The 10838-nt window shown below is 41.2% G+C and overlaps 1 pseudogene; it reads right to left on the reverse strand.

The window, feature by feature from the left end:
* Nucleotides 1-825: 825 nt before the first annotated feature.
* On the reverse strand, nt 826-2221 carry LOC100931954 (annotated as a pseudogene).
* Nucleotides 2222-10838: the final 8617 nt, after the last annotated feature.

A 10838-nucleotide genomic window follows, 5' to 3' on the forward strand; every position in this document is an offset into this window, starting at 1 on the left:
CGGAGACCTCCCCAAATGCACTGGTTCTTAGAGAGAACTTTCATTCCCAGCTGGTAAATTTTATTTTAAAAAACTAATTATCAGGTGAGTTTCTACCTCAAACAGCAATAAATATGCTCAAAAGAGTATTCACAGCTAAGCTCTAAGCAATCAGCCTGCCTAGTGACCACGGCTTCAGGCACTACCTAAGAACCTCAAGACTGGGGAAAGTCCAGCAACCCTGCAATCTCAGAGGGTCTCAGCAAGCAAGGATTTGGCAGTCAGAGATCCGCAAGGGATTTCGTGGGACCAGCCTCTGCAGATTTAAGACAAAGCCACCATTGAGACAGGAATGGAATAAGTAATATTAATCTGACATTTATGGAATGCTTTGAGGCCTTTAAAGCACTTTCATAAATATTATGTCATCTGATCCTTACAAGCCTATGAGGTAGATACTTTGGAGTATTATTAACCCCATCAAATCACACCAAGAGAAATTAGATGACTCTCCTTCCTAGAGTCACATAGCTATTAACTGTCAGAGGTGATTGAATTCCCAATCCCTATATTTATGCCCACCTGCATTTTTGATTTCCTTCACAAGCTAATTGTACAATATTTCAGAGTCTGATTCTTTTTATACAGCAAAAGAACAGTTTGGTCATGTATACTTATTGTGTATCTAATTTATATTTTAATATATTTAACATCTACTGGTCATCCTGCCATCTGGGGGAGGGGGTGGGGGGGTAAGAGGGGAAAAATTGGAACAAGAGGTTTGGCAATTGTTAATGCTGTAAAGTTACCCATGTATATATGCTATAAATAAAAGGCTATTAAATAAAAAAAGAAAAAAAAAAAGTAAAGTGAAAAAAAAAAGTGTGTGTGTGTGGGGGGAAGCACTCCCGAGTTTTTCAGCATATGGGCATAAGAACTAGGAAAAGTGGAGATTTTTCCACTGCTCTTCTCAGTCAAGTAAAAGGCTCCGATCCAGGAGACCAGGAATCCACAGGACCAGCCTCCGTTACCTTCAGAACACCTCAGTGGCCGTGACCCACAGCACTTTCCATAAGGGACCCGATCAGGGCACGAAGTTCGGGGGAGGGGAGCGCTCAGAGCTGGTCACTGTGTCCTTTCCTCTCCTGACTGACCGCGGCGGCCCCAGCGGGACTTGGGAGCGGACGGGATCTCCTCCACCCCCCATTCACCCTTGGCAGGAGCCCCGAGCGCCCGGGGGGACCGGGGACAAGGGGCGGAAGCTCAGAGGCCTTTGTTGAAGTAGACGAAGGCAATGTCTCCGTACTGGGCTCTGAGGGACGCTTGGAGCTCCTCCTCCAGGCGCGAGACGGGCATCTCGCATCTCTGCGGGAAGAGGGCGCAGGCCGTGGGCACCATGACGACGAGGAAGGCCCCGGCCAGCAGCACCTGCAGGGGGGCGTGCAGCACGCGGATCTTCTTCATGAAGGCCAGCCTCTCCAGCCTCTGCATGAGAATCGGGAGCAGGATCATGCCGGGCGCCGCCATGGTGATGCGCGAGACGACCACCTGGGAGATGCCCAGGGCCGCGGCCCGGCGGGACTGGCCCAGCTCCCGGGAAGCGGCGTCCGTCACCACGAGGCCGTGCAGGAGCTCCTGCTGCCTCATCATGGGGATGTTCACGCAGTTGGCGGCGGCCACGGCCGCGAAGGGGATCCACCGGGCCACCAGCTTCGGGGCCCCCTTGGTGCCCAGGGTCAGGCCCAGGGCGGTGCCCAGGGCGGCCCCGGTGGCCGTCACGTAGGCCACCGCCATCTGCCGGCCCGAGAGGGGGCTGGCCGCGTTGCGGTTGGTGTAATTCACCAGCGCGTTGAAGGACTGGTTGACCCACTGCCAGAAAACCACGGCGGGCAGCGTCCTGTGGAAGTGCAGCAGGCAGCCCGTGAGGGCCATGCCTCCCGGCAGCTGGAAGGACATCCGCCCGATCACGTTCATCTTCTCCCCGGTGTCCGGGTGGAAGGCCGAGTCGTAGAGCTTCTTGGCGTACAGCAGCTGCTCCCGGTCCGTGCCCGGGGGCACGGTCCCGCGCCGGCTGTTTTCAACCATTATCTTGGCCCAGTCGAGCATCTGCTCCGAAACGAAAATCGTGCGGGGGTCCGTGATGTTGAAGAAATGTTTCAGGCGGCCTATGAAGGTGGCCTGGTCCCATCGCGGAGCGTCAATGTCGAAGCTGCTCAAATCTGACTCCATCTTCCGCTCATCTCGGATACAGGAGTGCGCCTGCGCACTGCGGGGCTTGGCCACGTGATCAGGCTGGGGCCCATCGCGGAGCGTCAATGTCGAAGCTGCTCAAATCTGACTCCATCTTCGGATACAGGAGTACGCCTGCGCACTGGAGGGCGTGGCCACATGATCAGGCTGGGGCCCATTGCAGAGCGTCAATGTCGAAACTTCAAATTTGACTCCATCTTCGGATACAGGAGTAGGCCTGCGCACTGGAGGGCTTGGCCACGTGATCAGGCTGGGGCCCATCGCAGAGCATCAATGTCGAAACTGTTCAAATCTGACTCCATCTTCGGATACAGGAGTACGCCTGCGCACTGGAAGCATGGCCACATGATCAGGCTGGGGCCCATTGCAGAGCGTCAATGTGGAAACTTCAAATTTGACTCCATCTTTGGATACAGGCGTACGCCTGCGCACTGGAGGTCGTGGCCACGTGATCAGGCTGGGGCCCATTTCTGCGCTTGCGCTCTTTGGGGAACGGACCCACTGGAAGCCATACTCTTTTCTCTTCTTCCTCCTTGTCAATGTCCCAGCCAAGAAAAACTTTTTATTGTATAGAAAACACTTTCTCACCAAAATATGACAAAATAACCCAAAATTCTCAATAATTTAACACTGCTATCTTTCCTTACCAATGAATCATCATTTCCCTGGCTGGGACTTTGATCAAGGCCCTTTACCCTCTTCCCTTTCTTTTTCTTACCAGCTAATTGAGATTAATAAAGGATTTCATGGGAAATCACTTTGATAAACCAGGTTCAAAATCTGCCCGAGAATAGGGGACTTTTTACATCTCAGATGGATGTGTGCTTAGTTTCTGTACTCGTTCCATTCCATTTCATCAAATCTTCCTTTATCCCTTGTTAGACTGGATCGTCTAGAACACTCAAAACAAAGTGGATGGCATTTTGCATGTGCAGCAGAAGGGCTAGAATTCAAATCCCCTATCCTAGCTTTGTTTTTATTTTTATTTTTTTTTTTATTTCAAGCAATTTTACTTCTAGAAGCCACAACTAAGAATCCTTTAAGTCATTTTTGGTTTCTCAATCTCAGTTGATGAAATTTTAAATCTTTGGTGTGTTCATCATATTCTTGGGACAGGAGTATGACATGATTTGAATTGATGACCAAGTTTGATGCGTTCTTAGAAGCATCAATGGTCATATAGAATTTGTGAAAACTCCCCAGCTGCTAACATGTCAGTGTTAGGAAGAATGATGGAAAGGCAAGAGAAATGCCCCAGAGCTCAGGAGACCAGAATTATAACTCTTATTTCTTTCACCGGCTTCCTGGATGCTTCTGTAAAATTTCTGTGAAGTTCTCTTTCCTTCTCCCAGCTTTATTCTTTTAACTTGTACAATTAAAGGGTTAGATCAGATGATCTCCAAGATTGGTCCCTCCCTAAGAATCTAAAATGAAAACAAAACAAAACAAAATTAAGAAGTCTCCATGGCTAGGTGGTGCCCTAATAGAGCACTGGGCTTGGAATTAGAAAGACTCATCTTCATGAGTTCAAATCTGGCTTTACAAGCTACTAGCTGTGTGACCATGGGCAAATCATTAAAAAAAAGTTTAGGCTTCCTGTTATATGATCTATATCTGGCCACTGGACCCAGATGGCTCTGGAGGGAAAGTGAGGCAGGTGCCCGTGCACAGCCCTCCCTCACTTAAATCCAACTCACTTGCATGTCATGGCATGGTCCTCTTTGAGAAGGACAAAAACCAACAACATTGGACTCCATTTGCCTCAGTTTCCTCATCTGTAAAATAAGCTGAAGATATAAATTGCAAATCCCTCCAGTATCTTTGGCAAGAAAACCTCAAATGGGATCACAAAGGATTGGATAGGATGCACCAATGACAGAAAGCCTCTGAAGGACCACACCAACCTTTTATGTGTACTTGGAGAGCTCTTGTTTGATTAGGGGAATAACAGGAATTGAGGGATATCTTTACCAAAAAGAAGGGGATCTTAAAACCAGGAAAAGGTAAGTGCTCCTTGGACTTTTATGTCCTGTAAAGACTCTCACATATTGTCCCCAATCCCTTGGTTCTGACTCTAGTCTCTCCCTGTTCTTCCCTGTCTGCGTTAAACCCTGGATAACACTCATACTCCAACTTAGACTGCATTATATTGTCATATTGTTATGTTGGATATCTGGGCAATTCTTTTATCATGGTAAAAATTTTTGTATTTTCACCTTAGCTTTCTTGGTTGTTATGTATGTCAATCATCTTGGGCAAATTCCCCTATTATTTCTGAATCTGTATCTTCATCTGTATGAAGGAAATAATGCATTTTATAAAGGCTTAAACACATGGTTCCTACACACTGGGAGCTTACATTCTAGTTGGGTAAAATATCACAAAAAAGTGAGTTAGAGGGGGGAAGAATAAACAAGGGCAAGACAGGTAACTAGTGTAAATAGGAAATGCTAGAGATTTGGGAGTCACCCAAAGGCAGAAATGAGTATAGATGCCTGAGACCTCATGAAATGATGGTCCTATGCAGGTACCCACCAGCCAGAAAAGCGGACTTCAGGGATAGCTGCTTTATTTACTGGGTTAGAATTTCATGGTGATAAAATGAAACAGAAGCATTTTGAAGACTCCCAAGTACTATACACATGGAAGACACCATTTAAAAAATAGTTTGTTTCAACCTGACCAAGATACAGAATAACTTCTATTTATATTACCTCTCTGTGTGTGGAGGCCTCATATTTTGACTTAAAATTTGCGTACTTGGGATTCAGATGCTTCCTTTTTTTTTCTCCCTGGAATGAACTCATTTCCTCAGTAGTAAAACATTACAATTGACTCCCAGTTGTCAATCTGTCCTGCCTTTGATTGGTTTCTATTCTAGGCATCTGAGCCTGTTCTCTTTGAGTCATTATGATAGCTCTGTGAATCGGGCAATTGTCTCTTATTCCAAATTCTGTGTATTTGACACATCACCCACCTTTGCACTCCAATTAGTGTTACCTTCTAGGGCAACACTTTGGAAGTTGGTGATTCTTCAGATTACATACTCTGTATTGTTAATCTTATTAAATTATAGTCTATTCATTCTGCTGGACATGATTTCTTTCTCTGACATTTTGAATCAAAACCAGAGTTCTCTTCTTGTGTGTGTGTGTGTGTATGAGAGAGAGAGAGACAGAGAGAGAGAGAGAGAGAAAGAGAGAGACAGAGAGACAGACAGAAAGACAGAGAGACAGAGAGAGAGACAGACAGAAAGACAGAGAGAGAGAGAGAGAGAGAGAGAGAGAGAGAGAAACAGAGAGAGAGAGACAGACAGAAAGACAGAGACAGAGAGAGAGAGACAGAGAGAGAGAGACAGAGACACAGAGAGAGACACAGAGAGAGAGACAGAGAGACAGAGACAGAGACAGAGAGAGAGAGAGACAGAGACAGAGAGAGACAGAGAGAGAGAGACACAGAGAGAGACAGAGAGAGACACAGAGAGAGAGAGAGACAGAGAGAGAGAGACAGAGAGAGAGAGAGAGAGAGAGAGAGAGAGAGAGAGAGAGAGAGATCTCCTGACAATTTGGTGAGGCCTATGGACTATTTCTCAAAATATATTTTTTATTAACAACTTCCATAATTAAAAAAATACCAAATTTCAATTAAGAGTTAATGAAACAGAAATCTTTTTTTTTTTCCCATTTGAATTCATAAACTCACTGAAATCTCTCCATGGAATATACTTTGAGAACTCTTACCATTACCTAATATATTTTTCCAGAGTTGCTTTCTAAAGTATTTTGAGTTGCAAGGATTGATGAAGGCAGCCAGCATTTTAGGAAATTGCTGCTGCTGGAAAGATTTAGTCATTCTTTTTTGCTTTTCTGTATCATAATATAATCTGTATGCATGTGTGTGAGTGTGTGTATGTTTCCCCACATGGGTATTGTAAATTCTCTGAGCCCTTTGGAGAAAAGATATCATCTCAATTACTATCCTCATCCAGAGAATTAATGCTGTGCCTATCAGTCCATGTGGTGCATATATAGCAGTAGTGCAATGGGCTAAGAATGTTGGATGTTCTACAAGGCATATTAACTTTCTAGCTCCTAGGGAGTTTAGTCTGATGGAAAAGACTGATAGAGAAAAATACCATGGAGCAGAATTTAAACAAGCACTGAGCTAGAACATGAACTACTATAAAGCATGCTGTACCAGTCAAGGGAAGCTATATATCCAGAGAATAACCAAATCCCATAGTTGGAAGAGTCCTCAGAGACCATCTAGCTTGACCTGTACTGGAATAAGGTATATCCTCTCCAGCAGGGGTTCTTTATCTAGGATACATGATATCCAAAAAGTCCATGAATAAATTTCATGTAGCCTGTAAATTCAAATTAGGAAATTGTGGATAGATACAGATATAAATATATATAAATAAGATATCTTTATTTTCGCTAAACTCTTACTAAAATAAAACTTTCAGTTATGATTTTGAAAAAAAAAGTTTAAGACGTGATTGTTAGCCGTATTTCAGTATAATTGGTTTATTTCTTAAATAACTCTCTGTAGGTGTGTATATATATAAATATAATGTCTATGCGCACATGCTTATTATATGGTAAGCTTCTTGAAGGTAGAAACTGTCTTTTTCTTAATTGTTTCCCTAGCTCTTACCATGGTGCCTGTCATGTAATAGGTAATAAATGTTGATTGGATTAGATTGGCTATCTTTATGCATTTTAAACCTTATTTTGAGAAAATATTCATAGGCAATACCATATTGTTGTGAACAAGGTCAAGAATATAGAGGCTAAATATTTATTTTGTTGTATCATCAACAGCTCACATTCCAATCAGCATTTGATAGGGAACACTTCAGGAAGGTTGATCCTCCAGTCCTACATTCTATAGATATTCCCAGGACAGCTTGAACAGGCTCATAACACTCAATTGTTAAGTTGTTAATGTGATCATTTAAACCTTGGAGATCTAGCAACAGTGCAAAGCAAGGCTTGCTTTACTGTTTTGTTGGTTACCGAGACTTTAGAAAATGACTGAGAAAATGTTCATACTATAGATTAAATATAAAAGTGTATAATGAGTATATTTTTTTCAAAGAACTCACCATACCCCTACAGCCATATCTTTGACCAACTGATACTTGTCCTTCCTTCTAAAGATAAGCAGAACCAATCTAAACCCATTTCCACATAAGAGATATTTTAAAATACCCATCCACCCTATGTTTTTACTTTTCTGTCAAAACATCCCTAGTTCTTCCAGGCAAATGTTGAAGAATTTGGAACTCTGCAAAAGGCAAATTCAAACAAAATTTTGTACTTGTATATTTGGGTGGAAAAGAAGCAAATATTGTGATATAGGTTCAGGATCATTGCTTCTTTTAGACAGGTACCATTAAGAACTTACTGAGCCTCATATCAACTTATATATTAGTAGCTCAGGTGTATTTCAGAATCAGTTTAAAATTGGGGAAAATTCTAATGGTTATTTACATATTTTAATTCAGTTAACCCCATCCAATTAAAATTATTAATGTATAAATTTAGTTCAGGGACAATGAGAACACCAACAAAAACAACAACAATAATTGCCAGCATCCATGTAGCATTTTAAAGTGTGCTAATTATTTTACAAATATTGGTATGGAGATTCTTAACTTTTCATATAGATGAAGTCTATATATGTTCTTTCCCTACTTTTATTTCATAAAGATACATGCAGTTAAAAAAAGAAGCCAATTACACTGAAATAAAATTAGCAAATATTTTAAATGCTCTTAGACCCTCTGAAATCAAGCATACCCACTAGATCAAGAATCATTGATTTCATGGGGCTAGAAATCATCAGTAAAACAATGAAAGCAACATGCACAAATGAGTACAATACCTTTCTTTTATTCCCACTAAGTAGTATGAGAAATGAGCTCCCTAATGGCCCCAATATGGGGAGATAGTCTCAGAGTGCAATAGTGTTCTTTCCAGTTGGCCCTGGGTCTGAAGGTTGAAGTGAAGGGCCATTTGTATCTTACATTTCTGGCTTGTGCTGTTCATATTTTCTAAACATCCCATATGCCTTTCCATCTATCAGCCACCTCAGCCTGCCTCAGGTACTTTTTGTGATTGTTGTTGTGGCATCTTCTTGAAAGAGACTGATCTTGAAGATCATGAAGCCAGTTGCCTCCATTTCTACTTACAACTGAATTAAGGAGAAAACAAGTTCCTTCTCTACATGGTCATCTAATCAAGCAGAGGCTCAAGAATGGTTTATCTTATCCCAAGAAGGAAATTCTTTTTCTCCCCCAAATATGTGCCAGCAATCTCTCTTTTTTTATTATAGTAACTTTTTATTGACAGAATCCATGCCAGAGTAATTTTTTTTTTACAACATTATCCCTTGCACTCACTTCTGTTCCGATTTTTCCCTCCCACTCTCCACCCCCTCCCCTAGAGGGCAAGCAGCCAGCAATCTCTTTACTTGTATGGGAAGAGCAGGGTAGGAAGGAAGAAAGACTACAGAGGAAAAGGACATATCGGCCATTCCAGTGCTTTGCTTCTTATTCTTAAAACTCTACTTTCATTTGAGACATGAAGTGAAGGCCTAATATCTTTTGATCCCGCAGTGTTTCTACTGGATCTATATCCCAAAGAGATTATAAAAAGAAAGAAAAGAACCCGCATATGCAAAATGTTTGTAGCAACTCTTTTTTTTTTGGTGACAAGGAACTGGAAACTGAGTGTATGCCCATCAGTTGGAGAATGGCTAGGGGAGGATTCTGGGAAGATGGAGTAGGTCATTATATTTCAAGCTCTCCAGATTTCCCCCACAAATAGAATAAATTTACTACTCAGAGCAAACATAGATTGGTGAAAAATCAATATAGGGAAGAATAAGGGTCCTCCTGATACAACCCAAAAACCTGGAGAAAGACCCTGAACTAAGGATTAACCTGTCTGAAGAGCAAATATCTCTGGGCTAGCTATATAGAAGCACCAAATGGGGAGCGCTGGGGCTAGTTAGGTATGGCTGGAGCTTCAGCAGGAACCACAGAAACTTTTACCTCCTGGACATTTTGTGGAATCAGGTTCCGAGTCCTGGAAGACTGAGGGAACCTAGGCTGATCGGGAACATCAAGCCCAGCTGTGCTGCAGGGATTCAGCACTGGGCAAAAAGGAATCAGCACCTGGTGAGTGCAGAAGATGCTGGCTGTGGGCACTTGCAGGAGCCAGCAGCTCTCAGTTTGGTCTTGCAGGTGAGAATGGAGAGCTAAAGTGAGGCTATAGAGCCACCATCCCTCATCATCATGGTTAGTGATGCTTACACAAATACCTCTTATTAAAACACACAAAGAAAAAAATTAACTGTCAAAGAAAACTAACAGGCAAAGAAGAAGGAACCCCATTATATAAACTTACTATGGGAACAGGGAAGGCCTGGGTTCAGAGGAGTTCACTGAAGCAAAAAGAGCTTCTAATGTGAAATGTCCTTTTACTAAGAGAGAATTTATAGAGGATCTCAAAAAAAGAATTTAAAAATCAAATGAGAGACATTGAGGAAAAATAACAAATAAAAATAAAAACAAGAAAATAAGATGATTATGAAAAAAATTAGCTAACTAGAAAAGGATATCAAAAGTCAAAGATAAAAATAACTCTTTTAAAACTAAAATTGGTTAAGGAAAATCACTAAAGCTATGAGAGGCCAAGAAATGACAAAATAGATTCTAAAGAATAAAAAAATAGAACAGAATGTGATACATAAGAAAAACAACAGAGCTGAAGAACAGATCAAGAAGATAAAATATAAAAATACTTGGACTGCCTGAAATTTTTGACCAAAAAAAGAACCTTGACATAATAATGCAAGAAAATTAATTTAAAAAAAAAGTCCTATAGTGATAGAACAAGTAGAATTAGAAAAAAAATCCACTGATCACCACCTCAATGAGATCCTTTGTGGAAAACACATAGGAACATTATTGCCAAATTTCAAAACCCCCAGATCAAAGAAAAAATTCTGCACAAAACAAATAAATAAAAAACAATTCAAATATGCTAGAGCTACAATTAGAATCATACAGAAATTATCAGCAGCCACAATAAAAGAACATACATCCTATCTACTAACAATCAAAAGAACTAGAATCTGTGGCCAAAAATATAACATCTAGCAGAATTGTCTATAATATTGAATGAGAAAAAATGGACATTCAATGAACTTGCAGATTTTTCAGGACTTTCTACAAACTAAACCTGAAAATAGAAAATTTAACACATAAGAACCAATATCAAATATTAATTTTAAAGAACTCAACATGGACAAAGAGTTGCTGTTTGTATGTTTGTTTGTTTTAAACATGGGAAATGTATACCATATGTTTAAGATGAACATCAAAATGTGGTAGCTCAAAAGTAAAATTGGGGCACAGGTAATGTAAAAGTAGTTATTATACAAATGGTGTACAGAGAAAGAATAGACACAAAGGGTGGAGAAAGGCTCATAATTCTGAAAACTTACTCACATCAGGAATGGGTTAAATAGGTAAGACTACATATATAATAAATAAATAAAAAATAAATAAATTTGCTTGAGGGCGGGACAGTTTT

This window comes from Sarcophilus harrisii, chromosome 6 (assembly GCF_902635505.1).
Source record: "Sarcophilus harrisii chromosome 6, mSarHar1.11, whole genome shotgun sequence".
In the NCBI taxonomy this organism is placed as follows: Eukaryota; Metazoa; Chordata; class Mammalia; order Dasyuromorphia; family Dasyuridae; genus Sarcophilus; species Sarcophilus harrisii.